Source organism: Rhea americana, unplaced genomic scaffold (genome assembly GCF_003343005.1).
Source record: "Rhea americana isolate MKP2758 unplaced genomic scaffold, rheAme1 scaffold_7, whole genome shotgun sequence".
In the NCBI taxonomy this organism is placed as follows: Eukaryota; Metazoa; Chordata; class Aves; order Rheiformes; family Rheidae; genus Rhea; species Rhea americana.
Genome location: NW_028186867.1, coordinates 4,066,990 through 4,081,100, shown reverse-complemented (window position 1 = coordinate 4,081,100; position 14,111 = coordinate 4,066,990). Strand labels below are relative to the sequence as shown.

Sequence of the window (14,111 nt, the reverse complement as noted above, 5' to 3'; positions counted from 1 at the left end):
TTTTTTTTTTTTTTTTTAATACGACTAAATTGTCTTAGGGGGGAAAAAGAAAAAAGGACACACTATCCATCTAAGAATAGCCTAAGGTTGCACTTAAAGCCCTTAATCTAAGAAGACAGAATGGGAGCTTGAACTCTCATACAGCTCAGGGTGACTCCCTACATGCACAGACGGCTTGTTCCACAGACCAGTGCTTCCCTCTTCTTTAGGGTTTCTTTTGTTTTGGGGATTGAGGTGTTTTTCTTCTCCATATGAATAAAAGTTAWAGGAGCAGTAACTTAGCCTTTCCTACATGCCAAGTGAACATTATCACTGTGTGACAAGACCAATCCTTCTGTAAGCTAACCAATATTTAACCATTCACCCAACATGAAACAGAGAGAYGGTAAATTTTAACAGCCATCCTGGCACTGGCAGGATGTGGAAAACAGGGCAGGCAGCAACTGTGATCTAGCGCATTACAGGCTGAGTTCCAGGAGTATCTCCTATTCTACTGAGCAGTCTAGGATTTGACWGGATATCAGAGTTTTCAGTTTGAAAGATTCATGCTTCAAGTTGATGCAGATGAAAAGCACCAAAGAAAAATATTAATAGGATGTAGGATGAGAAATCATTTTTCAGCTTGATCAAGATCCAGGAACTATTAATCATATACATTAAATATACTGTATATATTGTAGAACAATTGAGGATTACATTTCTATGAAAATTCATGTTTTGGAAAGTTCTAAGAGTCTGTAATGTTAATGATAACTACAGAAAGATGTGACTCCGGAGTCTATGTACCAAACACTGGGTGACCTCCTGGTATTTGTCCTACAATTCCATTCATCACTGAGTGATGCTAAAAGGCATGGCATAATTACTCACTCAACTGTCAAACCTCTTTCATAAAGGAATTTTGCTTGTCAGAAAATGTTTGCTRTTTTTCAGAATGTACTTCTGATTACAGTATAGAACAATGTAAGAATGCAGCACACGAGCCATTCCTAAAATAGTGCCAGCCAGCTTAGCCATAGTAGTGCAGAGTTTCATTTGGGCTATTCTTTTCTTCTGAAGGACCTCTATGTAAAATGTAGTTCTAAGTTTTAATTCAGCAAGCATCTCTCTTTAAAAGATTCTCATTTTGAAATGCTGACTTACATGCTAATTTACATAAGAATTTTCTTAATTTCACTTATTTGTGGTTGTAGGTTTACCTTGTACTCCCACACTCATTCTAAYACAAACGAAGAAGTCACTCCACTGTCAGTCAAATATTCATCCACTGCATATTTCCTTTGATTATGAATAAAAATCTCATTCAGAAATAMATTTTCTGTGGTTGCAGGTCTTTTGCAGATAATTTTCAAAATTTGCGCTAAATCTTTCTCCCATCTAGTCAAATATATCATATATATGYAATGAAGGTAGRTCCCCTACATTCAGTTTACCAGTGCTTGCGTTTTAGGTGTTCATTCTGCACCCTTTAACGGCAGCAAATAATTCACCACTATTGCTTAAGCTGAGGCCTTTTCTTTGCATTTTATATGCAATTGCTCTCTTTGTCATACTGTATACYTTTTGACACCATGCAAGTTTGGGAAAGCACTCCGTTTTCAGAAATCCCACAGCATGTTACTAGTTGTATGACCTCCCAGCTTCACACACAGCATGCTTGACCTTCTGGAAACTTCTAGCTCATATCAGATTAATAAAGGATTTAATAGTCATTCTCTCAGTGCTATGTCTTATTTATACAGCTATTCTAATAGGTCTCTGATGCTCTTGGTTTCCCGTCCCATGAGAACTATTATAATTTTGCAATCAGCTCAAGTGAGTAGTTCCTCACCATCTCAAGGGAACAGCATTAGGGAAGCAGAAGTTTACTTTCCTTTCTGCATTTCTCCCAAGACTTGTGGGTTAAGTTTACCTTGACTCTTACTCAGTGCACATGCCTTAATTTATTACACTTCCAAAAAGATGGGTCTGTCAGCTGGTGAGTTTGGCTACTATAATACTCTCTCTGGCTCCAGGACTATGGCCAAGGCTCTTAAGTTGGCTTTATAGCTCTACCAAGAAATTCTCACTTGGCAGCTGAAGAAAGGTCAAAAGAGGCATGCAGGCATTTCATATAAAAGTGCAAGAAAAAGATTATTGAGAATTACAGCTTGTCAAAGTGTCTTAGAATCTGGCTACAGATCACATACACCAGGACAGAGCTCAAAGAAAGGGAAGGCATCTATTTATGCACCTGTATTTTTAAAAGCTTTTGATTTTGCTCAAGAAGGAGACAAATATGCATATTCTCTAGATTTAARCATCCATTAATTCTCAACTATTTACTCAACATTGGCAATGTCTGTTTGCATTTGTGTGTAGGAGTGTATGCACACAAACACATAAACATGAAAACACTATACATTAATAGTATTTCGGAAAGAATATAGGGTTTATTCTTTGCCCATTCCTTCCCATAATGGTGTTAAAATAAAATTACAGACTTTCAATTTTACATGCTTAGACCTGAGGYGTTTTTACTGTCCACATATGCAGAAACCAGGTATTTTCCGGTTACATTCTGAGGTCAGAAGGTAGACATATATATTCTAGAACTCTCATTTTCTGGGATAATAAATTAATTTAACAATGATTTCTTATAACTCTTCTGAACAACTTTTTCTTCAGACAATTTATCTGGTTAATTAAATAATAATTGAAGGAATGTAATTATTTTATATGCCCATGAACTTATAATTTGGTAACAAAAGTAAACTAGGTAGGAAAATACAGGGATTTTATAGTTTTATGTCAATCATTTAGTTTCTTGATTTACATACCAGTGAACATCCAGGAAACACTGTAGGTGATTCATGTATACACGTAATTAGCCTCCCATTTTTAAATATAATTTTAAAATAAGAKGTACTGTTTTTCAGTTTATGTAAATGTATAAAACTAACGTATAAATGCAGCCTACTTATATTTTCTGAGATAAGATATATTTATCTATCAGATTTGTATYTGTTCTGTATCAGATTGTACAAATATAGGACTGAGGATACTTATTAAGCCTTCATCATTTCCAAGGCAAATTTTATTCAATTTATAGTTCATCAGTTTACTGATTATTAATCTGACAGTACAGATTCTCATTTCCCTGCAAGAATTACCTGCCGAAGGGTAGAAAATGATGGATTTATAACAGATTGTTTTGCTACAATTGGAAACAATACGAAAATTTCAAAGATCACAGGAAACACAAGGGAAGCAAGGCCTTCTGCACGCAGACCTGACTCCTTGCAGGAGTCCATATGTTTCATGGAGTATCTCAAAATGCATCACAAATATCTTGGCTCAAGGATCTTTTATCCTCAGGGACAACTAAACTGGAATAACAGATAGAAGGTCAGAGCTGACTCATTATTAGAGGAAAATTGAAATAATAAATAGTGCCTTTAGCACCCACCCCATGTACACCTGCTGGAAAACATTAGGYTTAAGGTATAAGGAAGGATCAGAGGAGGAGCACTAAACAGAATATCTTACAATGTCACTGATTAACCAAAACGGACGCTTTTCCCCCTGCTCAGGGATTTTGTATTCAAGTWTTATTTTATGAACTCATATATTTTATCAAAAAATTATTTTGAAAATAACTGTAGAAAATATTTGGAAAAAAAAGGTTACYTTCTATGAGAAGAATTTGCATCAAAAAGGTAGCCATTTTACAGTAGTGCATTCACTTATTTTTTGTATTTATTTCGAAGTTCTGAGAGCTTGTTCAAGTGCTTGTTCAGACGTTCTCCCTCTAAATTTTAATCCTTTATATATATATATATAATATTACATAACTCCTAAAAGCAACTGCTTTCAATGATTTCAAACAATCTTAGCCAGAAATTAGATGCTTTCCATCACTCTCCTAAATAATAAGTAGACCTATATTCCTACTGTCCATTAGTCTTTAATGTGGAAGCCAATTAAAGCTTGTTAGGCCCAGAGTTTTATTTAAATTTATTGGGAATAGTTTTGCTTGGTTTAAATTCTTATATTATAGTTGAATAGCAGAAGATAAAATATTACACTCATCATTCTGACAGCAATAACAACAACAAAACCCATCCTTTGTGTTGCAATGGTTGGCACTGTATAGTAGCAACATTTAACTAAAGAACAAGCAACATAACTGAATTTGTATTCTTGCACAACGCTTTCTTAATGGCCCCAGCTGCAACAGTAAAAAAATCGCTAGCATTCCAGATCAGAGGAAATGTGTAGCTGCTGCTGTATAGCCAGGAAATAAGTCTTTTCAAGAAAAGAAAATTAAAGGACAATTTTGTGTCATATTCAGAACTGAAAGGACTGCCAGAAAATGCTGCAAAATACCTAGAGTTCTGTATTCCCTGCATTAGCGACAATTAAAACAAAAAGTAAATGCTATTTCATAGGCTTCTTTCAAATATAACCTTAGAGAATCAATAAGAAATCTACATCRAAAATTTTATAGAAAAAAAGTTTGTAAAGGAGTTGCATTAAAAATACTAAATTCTAAAATAACTTCAGTTATATTAAATTCTAAAATAACTTCAGTTCTTTGCTGTGCATTAGCCTTCAGCTACATGATGATGAATGTTTTTTTTTTTTCAGAAAGATTGTTTGCATCTCTTAGTGCATTGATTGTTCAATGTACAGAGAACGAAAATGGGATAACACCTGCAATATTTAAAAAATGGCAGTACTCCTTGCATTTATGTTCCCCCCAGATAAAGACAGAAATAATGACTCTCTGCCCAAAATTATGGAGTTTTTTTTTTTTCCATAAGCTTTTTCCCTACAAAACAGTAAGTACATTAAATCAGATCCTAACTCAGTGTTTCACAYGTTTCAAGGCAGGTTAAATTTTCCATGAATGCAGGGCAATGGAATATACTAGTTGTACATAGAGATGTTGTGTTGTCTAGTATAGTTCCCCAGAAGGATGAAAGCACTTTCAAAAGGTGGGAAGGCTGTGAAATTTAGTAGTAATTGTTAATAATTATTATTTCCATATCAACTGTGATGGATATGGGAGTTCTTCTTCTTATAAGTTTATTCCATAGCAATCTATGGAAAAAGATTCATCTCAATGAAGAAAAGAAACTCCAAACAATAAAAGAGAGTGTTCTGTGCTCATCAATATATAGATAATACACGTTGCGCTTTGAACATGATATGTATCTCATTTGTAAAGGTAGAGCCTATATGACATTATTAGATTTATGCAGATTCTAGGGTAGCAAAAGTCTTCATACTATTTGTTTAGATGGAACAAGGAAATGTGATCTGATCATTGATTAGTACCACAAAGAGCTTTCAAAAAATAGTAACGACAGTTATTAATTAGGAGCTATGTTGTTATATAAAGCTTTGTTACATTCACACTCGGATTATCCTATTCTGTATTTACATCAGGAGTGAGCTGCTACTGACTCTTATTCCAAGTAAGATTCAAAAGATAAAACTTCACTTAGCTATGTCTTAGACAAATAGGATTTCCCTCYTCTTCTCCCAAAATTTTCAATTCGTTCTACATATTTCCATGGGGGAAAATGAGTCACTAATTTAAGGCAGATTGTTAACTATACATCAGTAAAGTAGGTAAAAGTTACACATTCAGACTGGACATTTATCACAGTTGCTAAAATAGACACACCTGAAAGCTTTCCCCTATTCTGAAACCGTTTGTGTTTATTTAGATTATATTTATTCACCCTGGAGAAGGTAACAAAAACAGTTTGATCTTTCATTCTGTACTAATCCATTTCACTACCTAGTTCTCTTGCATCTTTTTTTTATTAATAATTCATTAGAGTACATAAGAAGTACTTTAAAAAATAAAAGCAAAAATACTTGATTTATTTTAATGTACAATTATTTTGTCAGAAATAATTATTTTGGACAAAAATTATAAAAGAATGATTTTTAATGAGGTTTCAATAATTATCACTTTTATTAATTATTACACTTTCAGAAAATTAAAAGCCGTTATTAATCTAGAAATGAGGTAGCTGTATATGCTGAGAAGGCATTTTCATAAGGGTTTCCATCAGCCAAGCTAGACCGCGTGAGAGAATCTAGAGCTTAAAGCCTTCTAAAGGCAGAGCGTTGCTTTGACACAGCCGCCCACAGCGGCTGCGAAGAAAGGGGCTGTTGTGCCGCCCATCCTTCCAGTGACCTCCAGCAGATGAGGGGAGGGTTGCTTGCACTTCCAGCGTAACTGAATCTGCTCTGTTTGATTTAGGGCTGGACTGAGCCTGCGGTTCTCACTGATTGAATAATGAAGMGCTCATTAAAAAGCATAAATCTACCATACAGTTATATAAATTAACTCAAACAGAAGCACTTTTTTTTTTCTTTTTTTTTCCCCCTCTGCACAAGCATCAGAAAGAATATTGTCTATATGCAAGCATGGCTCTGATCTCAAACTGCTTACACTTCTGTGCCAGTTTGGTGCACTTGATGAGGTATGAATGTAAAAATGCTGCAATGTCTGCGTGCACTACAGTGCCATGTAAAAGTAGAGCATCAGCTTTCATCCATCTCGCCTCCCTCACCCGTGAAGCCATTTTGAAATTCAGAAAAGACAACTAGATGCTTCTTTCTCGAATTACAAAACCCAAAATCTATATTCATATTTTCATATGAAAATATAGTCATACGAAAATATGAATATAGTCAGCTATATTCTGTTTAAAAAAAAAAAAAAAAAAAAAACACACACTCTCTCTTTGTGTAACTTATGCTGGCTCTGACTGGGCAAAGCTCCTAGGAACACGCATAGTTTTAAGCATGTTAGCAGTCCTGTTGATTTCAGTACTGATATGCGCAAGCTTCAGCACTGTGATCAAGCTGGCTTCAGCGTTGTGTGAGRACAGATGAGAAGAAGCTTTCACCTACATTAAAGCTCTAGGAACATGAGCGTCTCTGCAGGATCCAGCCRTCACTGATCTCTGTCCACCACGCACCTTCTCCGTGGCTGGTGATGCTAGCAAAAAGACCTCTACTGTAATGGAACAGAAGCAGACACTGCACACCTGACCAGGTTTACCTAGATACTTATCCCACTCTACTATAAAAATAACCAGAAGTGAACTACATAAATCCCACTGTAATGTTTGTCCAGAAGCACGTATAATATACTCTATTGGCACRTGAGCAGGTGTAAGAATGGGTCGAGCACCATTAGCTGTAGAAGGGCATAAGACAGTTATAATGCTTATATTACAGTTAAGTTTCCACGAATATAAAGGATTTCTATATTTGAAGACATRAGTCAAAGTTATTATTAATCCAACTTTGCAAGTCTATGCGTAACTAGATTTTGCAGAAAGACTTTAATCATTTTGGCATAGTATTACCTATAAAGGCTGAGTAATTTCAATTGAGTTTAAAAGAGATAAGTACCTGTGCGCCCTTTAAAGTGAATGTGAATGCCTATGTAAAAGAATTTGAATTAACACCCAGCTTTGTTAATTGGCAGTAACTGTTACACCCTGTCTGCACATAACTGAATAATCCAGGAACACATTTTGCATTTACAACTGGTGGTGAAGTTGTTTTTGCAAACTTTCMTGTTGGGTATTTGTAGACACCAAGCTGTGAGCTGAATAATCAGCRCTTAAGAATACCTCTAATTATTTGGCACGGCTATTTTAATTCTTTTTGAGCACAGGCTCAATAGGCAGCTGCCTTTGGAGAGCTGAGGAACTAATAGTGTTTGTTATTTCAGTGGATCCTGTGAGAATGGAATTTTATTCCATTGTAATGYGTAATAGACTTGTATATTGTATATTGACTTGTAATTTTAATATTTACTGGATCTCTGACATCTTATTTTTTGTTTGGGAGTTCTGGACACATTAGTTACCAGGTAAGCAGAAGAGCTACAACAGATAGAAGACATTCAAAGGAGATATATATGACAGCATGCAAAAATATTCTTTCTTTTTTTTTTTCTTTTCAGCACATGATGCCAAGTTTTCCTTTTTGTCTTTACTAGATTTCCACGACATCTTCACCTATTCGCAGTAATTAAACARTTAGATACACAAACAATTAAAATGTTAATAAAAAGAGTTGAAAGTTAAAAATTAAGGGAAAAAGATGGCATGGAATATATTCTAACTATTTCAAGGGAAGTCAGATCTAATGAAGACCTTTGTAACTTGAAGAATGAGTATTTAATTATTCTAATACTTTCCAAAAATAGTCCACATGCAGAGAAGATTTTCACTGGGATTGATAGTGCATGCTTATGAAATAAGATGAAGGTTGATAAGGAAGGTTCATTGAAATACTTTATTCATTACTCAGTACTGAAAACATATACTACTTCGCCAAACAAATATTAAGAGCCCTTTTTGCAAAGAGCTTATGCTCTGAGAAGATATAAAGGGAAATATTCACTGCCAAGGCTTCTTAATAAAATATACAAAAATAACACTTCTAAAGAAGAAAAACCTTCATTCTACTATTGAATTACTGCCACAGAAGGATAAGTAAAGACCAGAAGACATGAGGAACAGGCCACTTAGAAAATGTGCAACTCTATCCAAATGTCAGGAGATAAACTCACAGGGTAACAAGGAAGTAGTTCATGAGCAGGCCACTTCACAGAGTGTCTTGCTAAGATCCTGGAAAGGAGAAGGAACAGATCTAGACTTAAATAAGTGTATCTGGAAACAGAAGGGATCTTGCTCTTTGTTCATGTTATGTTTAGTGAGGTCTAAGCTTGTTACATGCAAAGTTTGTGAGCAGCCCTGTCACTCAAACATTACAGAATGCTAGGCAGCTGTAAGACTTTGTAGTATACACATAGAGTTATTATAGGATTTTAATTTTCATGCATCTGGCTACACAAAAAACAACTTTAAAAAAATCCATCAGTCTAAACTAGTTGTAGTTTGAAAACACAGTTTTTCTGGTAATGCTCCTCTTTCCTCCACTTGCTGAGATTCAGAGGAAATTTTCACAGAAAAACATTAGAGAAAAAAGACGAAGAAGGGAAAAACACTGATAGAAAGTGCAATGTTCCACAACATTTTGATTCTCACTGTTACAAAGCACAAGTTCTGAGAATCTTAGGAAGTTGTTTTGAGAATGTGTATGTCTAAAAATTTTAAAGCTGAACAGGGATTATTTTGATTCATATGTACTATGTAATTTTAATTATATTATGCTAATATAAAAACAAATGATCAGAATCACAATGAAGAATGACATGTTGAATTTTACATTTAAAGAGAATCCTAGAGAAATCGTGTAGAATTATATRTGAAATAATGAGGCTTGTGTATGCAGTCACTTCTAAGGAGTCATATTCTAATCTTCTATGGTAAGTAAAAATGAATGGCTCCTGTGAGAAGCAACAGGTCATTTTTTTTCTTCCTTTGGTTTCTTTAAGGAATATCATTATGCATATATTCATGTTATCTATTGTCTGTCATGTGTGCTACAGCTCCTACAGGAGAAAACTAGAACTTGGTATTGCATTTATATTCATCTGTAAAAGAGATCTGGATGTTTTCTTGTCTCAATCAGTGCAATTTACAATTTAAAACACCTACCATCTATTTACGGAAATTAAATGTACTTGGCAGTTTTGCTCAGGAGAAAAAAGCCACAGAACTTAAGTCAGYTGAAGGTCACTAACAAAGTAAATTAGTGCAGGTGTCTGATGGTAGAACTGGCACAGCACCTGTCCAAATTATATCTGCCTGTATGTTGTTGGCAATCTGTCATTCATTTCAGGATTGCAAAACACTTACAGAATCAAAACAGAAATACTGGCACCACAGGCAGATTCTCTTCCACTGAGAGAAGCAACAGCAAGATATCACACTTAAAAATACAGAGAAAAAATTGCTATGGACAAGTCTCTCAGGGCATTACTTTCAGTTTTCTTTAGGCATCTATGAAACCAACTTTGCAAGCTTAAAACCCACTAATGAAGACAAAGTGACATAAGATGAACTTACTCTACAACCCTGCACTCTAATGCACAACTCTTCTACTGAACAAAACAAACAGTATCTGAAAACTGATTTTCACTTGAGACAAAATTTGAAGACCAAAAATATGCCAGGTGAAAGGTGATTGTTATTGTTGCTGCTGCTCTTTTGGGAAACTGCCAAATTTCATCCCTTTTGCTGCATGTTTGTCTGCTTGCATGCGTGTCTGTGTGACATTTGCCATATTCTCTACATACTTCTAAAATTCCATACCTGGACTTTTTAACAACACAAAAAAATGCTAAGAATGTCTATTGCTTTTTGTTTTATCTCTCAGGCACCACGATGAATAATTTCTTACTTCTTATCAGCAAAGCATGATAAAGTTGTCCACAGATAGTGGAGGAAGGGAAAGGGAAAAAAATCAGTTCATGAATAAAGAAGTCATTRAACTTTCTAAGAAATAAGGCAAACTATGAGAGTTTGGATGTGTGCAAAATTTTGTGTGAGCACTATATTTTGTACCAATTTTACCATAAATTCAGTAGCAATCCCTCACACAATTACATCAATATTTAGATCTAAATTATCAAGAACTTGTCATGGTATTTCTGAGGAGTGTTTTGGTTTGGCATGTATCTTCTAAAACCTCTGACACATTAGTTTTGCCATATGTTTAATAATTCATGCAATGAAAGGATAATGACAGGATCTGCAAAATTTGCATCTTGAGTCAGTGCAAACATCTTTCTAGACATTACCATTTAAAAAACCTTTGCTGTCACCCACATTTTAACTCTGATGATATAATTTTCCTAGTGATCAAAGTTCACTACCCTTTTCTGTCCCATATTGACTTTACCGCATTTATTTTAGCCTCGAATTTTCCATGTCTCTGCATGGCTTTCTTCTTCCCTGTATTATGAATTTTTGTGGTAAAAAGCAGCAATCCCTGCAACAAACCTTAATTTGTGATTCAGACTCTTGCTTTTGAAAACAGGTTCCAAATCCATTAATATCAACAGTATGGTACAAAACAGACCATCAAAATAATTGATAATGTTCCCTCTCTCCACAGTAGCTCACAGATTTCCTCACCAGGAAAATCATACCATCTGACAAGCTGTTTTCGTCCAACTCTTTCCACATTCCATTTCATTTCATAGCATCCTCCATTGCCRTACCTTTTTTTAACACTGGTCAGCTTTCTGATATGATGTTTTTACTTCAGCCTTATGAGTCTTTGATCCTTCTCTTCCATCATACTTCATTTCATGATATTTCATTTCTTTTTTTCCAGTTAACTTTATCCTTGCCTCATGCTCAACTGTCTTTAATATATACTATCCTACACTTTCAAAATTAATTCAATTCCATCCTGTCTTCAGTTACTGACCATTATTAGCAGTTCAGGAATATTTGAACATTATTTCAGTTTTTCGGATTTCATATTTGATATTTACTCTTTATTTGGTATTTACTCTTTATTTACTCTCTATTTCTTCTCTCGGTATCTAGTTTTACACGAAGTAACAGGATAATGAGTATTTCTCTTAGAGCACCCAGGAATTAAATTAACATAAGAGAGTTACAATAAGCCACAGCTTAATAAACTGATGTATCAAAAGAGGAAAAAATATCCCCTACATCCTTTGATACATTAAGGATATGCCAATAAAATTTTATTTTTAAAAAGGCTTGAGGATAAAATTGTTGATCTGCTGGCAAAATACTTCATTGTCTGATTAAAATAAGCTAATATAATGAAGGATTACTAGGAACAGATATTGTGCATCTTAACCCCTCCATAAAAATAATGTTATGAGAGCCTAAGAATGATAGCAATTAAAAACATCATAATGCATTTAGATACATTGATAGAAAATAGTAAAGAGGGCTTTAAACTAGGTAGGAGGGGGAAGGGGAGGTGTCGTACACACAGGGTAGACAACAAAAGTCGCATTGGGGGGCCTCCAACAGGTGCATGCAGCTGGGGATGTGCATTTGGGACACGGCTATGGGCGACCCCCATACATCCTTCCTGGGAAACCTGCAGGCATGACCACCTCTTTGAAATGCGTGTACACCAATGCACRCAGCATGAGGAACAAACAGGAGGAGCTGGAGATCTGTGTGTGATCGCAGGGCCATGATCTCGTTGCAATCACGGAGACATGGTGGGATAGTTCACAGGACTGGAATGCTGCCATGGATGGATATGTGCTTTTTAGGAGCCAGAGGCCAAGAAGACAAGGTGGTGGAGTTGCTCCTTATACGAGAGAGCAACTGGAATGCATCAAGCCGTGCCTAGGGGTGGAGGAGGAGGAGGAGGCAGCTGAGAACTTATGGGTAAAGATCAAAGGGCAGGCTAACATGGGGGACACTGTTGTGGGTGTCTACTACAGGCCACCTGACCAGGAAGAGAAAGTTGATGAGGCCTTCTATAGACAGCTGGAGGTAGCCTCAAGATCACAGGCCCTGGTTCTCATGGGGGACTTCARCCACCCTGACATCTGCCGGAGGGACTATGCAGCAAGGCACAAACAGTCCAGGAGGCTCCTGCAATGCATTGACGATAACTTCTTGTTGCAAATGATGGAGGAGCCTGCGAGGAAGGGTGTCCTGCTGGACCTTGTCCTTACCAACAGAGAGGGACTGGTTAGAGATGTGAAGGTTGGGGGCAGCCTTGGCTGCAGTGACCACAAGATGGTGGAGTTCAGGATCCAGCAGGAAAGAAGTAAGGCAACAAGCAGGATTGCAACCCTGGACTTCAGGAGAGCAGACTTTGGGCTCTTCAGAGACCTACCTGGAGGAATCTCATGGGGTAAGGCCCTAGAAGGAAGCGGGGTCCAGGAGAGCTGGCTAGTATTCAAACATCACTTCCTCCAAGCTCAAGAGCGGTGCAACCCTATGAGTAAGAAGTGCAGCAAAAGGGGCAGGAGACCTGCATGGGTGAGCAAGGAGCTCTTGACCAAATTCCAACAGAAGAAGAAAGTACACAGACTGTGGAAGAGGGGACAGGCTACTTGGGAGAATTATAGGAATGCAGTCAGAGTATGTAGAGATGCAGCGAGGAAGGCTAAGGCCCAGTTGGAATAAAGTCTGGCAAGGGGTGTCAAGGATAATAGGAAGGACTTCTTCAGACACATCAGCAGCAAGAGGAGGACTAGGGAAAACATGGGCCCGCTACTGAATGGGGCAGGGACCCTGGTGACAAGGGATACAGAGAAGGCAGAATTACTGAATGCCTTCTTTGCTTCAGTCTTCACTGCTAAGGGCAGCCCCCAGGAATCCCGTAGCCTGGACATGAGGGAGAAAGTCTGGAGAAGGGAAGACTTCCCTTTGGTTGAGGAGGAAAGGATTAGAGACCTTCTGGGCAGGCTAGACACCCACAAATCCATGGGCCCAGATGGGATGCACCCATGGGTACTGAGGGAGCTGGCGGATGTTGTTGCCAGGCCGCTCTCCATCATCTTTGAAAGGTCATGGAGAACTGGAGAGGTGCCTGAGGACTGGAAGAAAGCCAATGTCCCTCCAGTCTTCAAGAAGGGCAAGAAGGAGGACCCAGGCAACTATAGGCTGGTCAGCCTCACCTCCATCCCTGSAAAGGTGATGGAACAGATCATCCTGGAAGTCACCTCCAGGCATATGGAGTAAAACAAGGTGATCGGGAGTAAGCAGCATGGATTCACCAAGGGAAGGTCTTGCTTAACCAATCTGAGAGCCTTCTATGATGGAATGACTGTCTGGGTAGATGAGGGGAGAGCAGTTGACATTGTGTACCTTGACTTCAGCAAGGCTTTTGACACTGTCTCTCATAACATCCTCCCAGATGAGCTCAGGAAGTGTGGGTTAGACAAGTGGACAGTGAGGTAGATTGAGATTTGGCTGAAAGGCAGAGCTCAGAGGGTTGTYGTCAGTGGCGTGGAGTCTGCTTGGAGGCCTGTGGCTAGTGGCGTCCCCCAGRGCTCAGGACTGGGTCCCATCCTGTTCAACTTCTTCATCAATGACCTGGATGAGTGTCTCCTCAGCAAGTTTGCTGATGATCCCAAGCTAGGAGGAGTGGCTGACACACCTGAGGGCTGTGCTGCCATTTAGAGAGACCTGGACAGGCTGGAGAGCTGGGCAGAGAGGAACCTC

The 14,111-nt window shown here is 37.5% G+C and overlaps 1 protein-coding gene across 1 annotated transcript in view; it reads right to left on the bottom strand.

Annotated features, from left to right (window-relative positions):
• NLGN4X (neuroligin 4 X-linked) overlaps positions 1 to 14,111 on the bottom strand; it is a 155,533-nt gene that overhangs the window by 82,865 nt on the left and 58,557 nt on the right. The gene's annotated exons all lie outside the window — the stretch shown is intronic.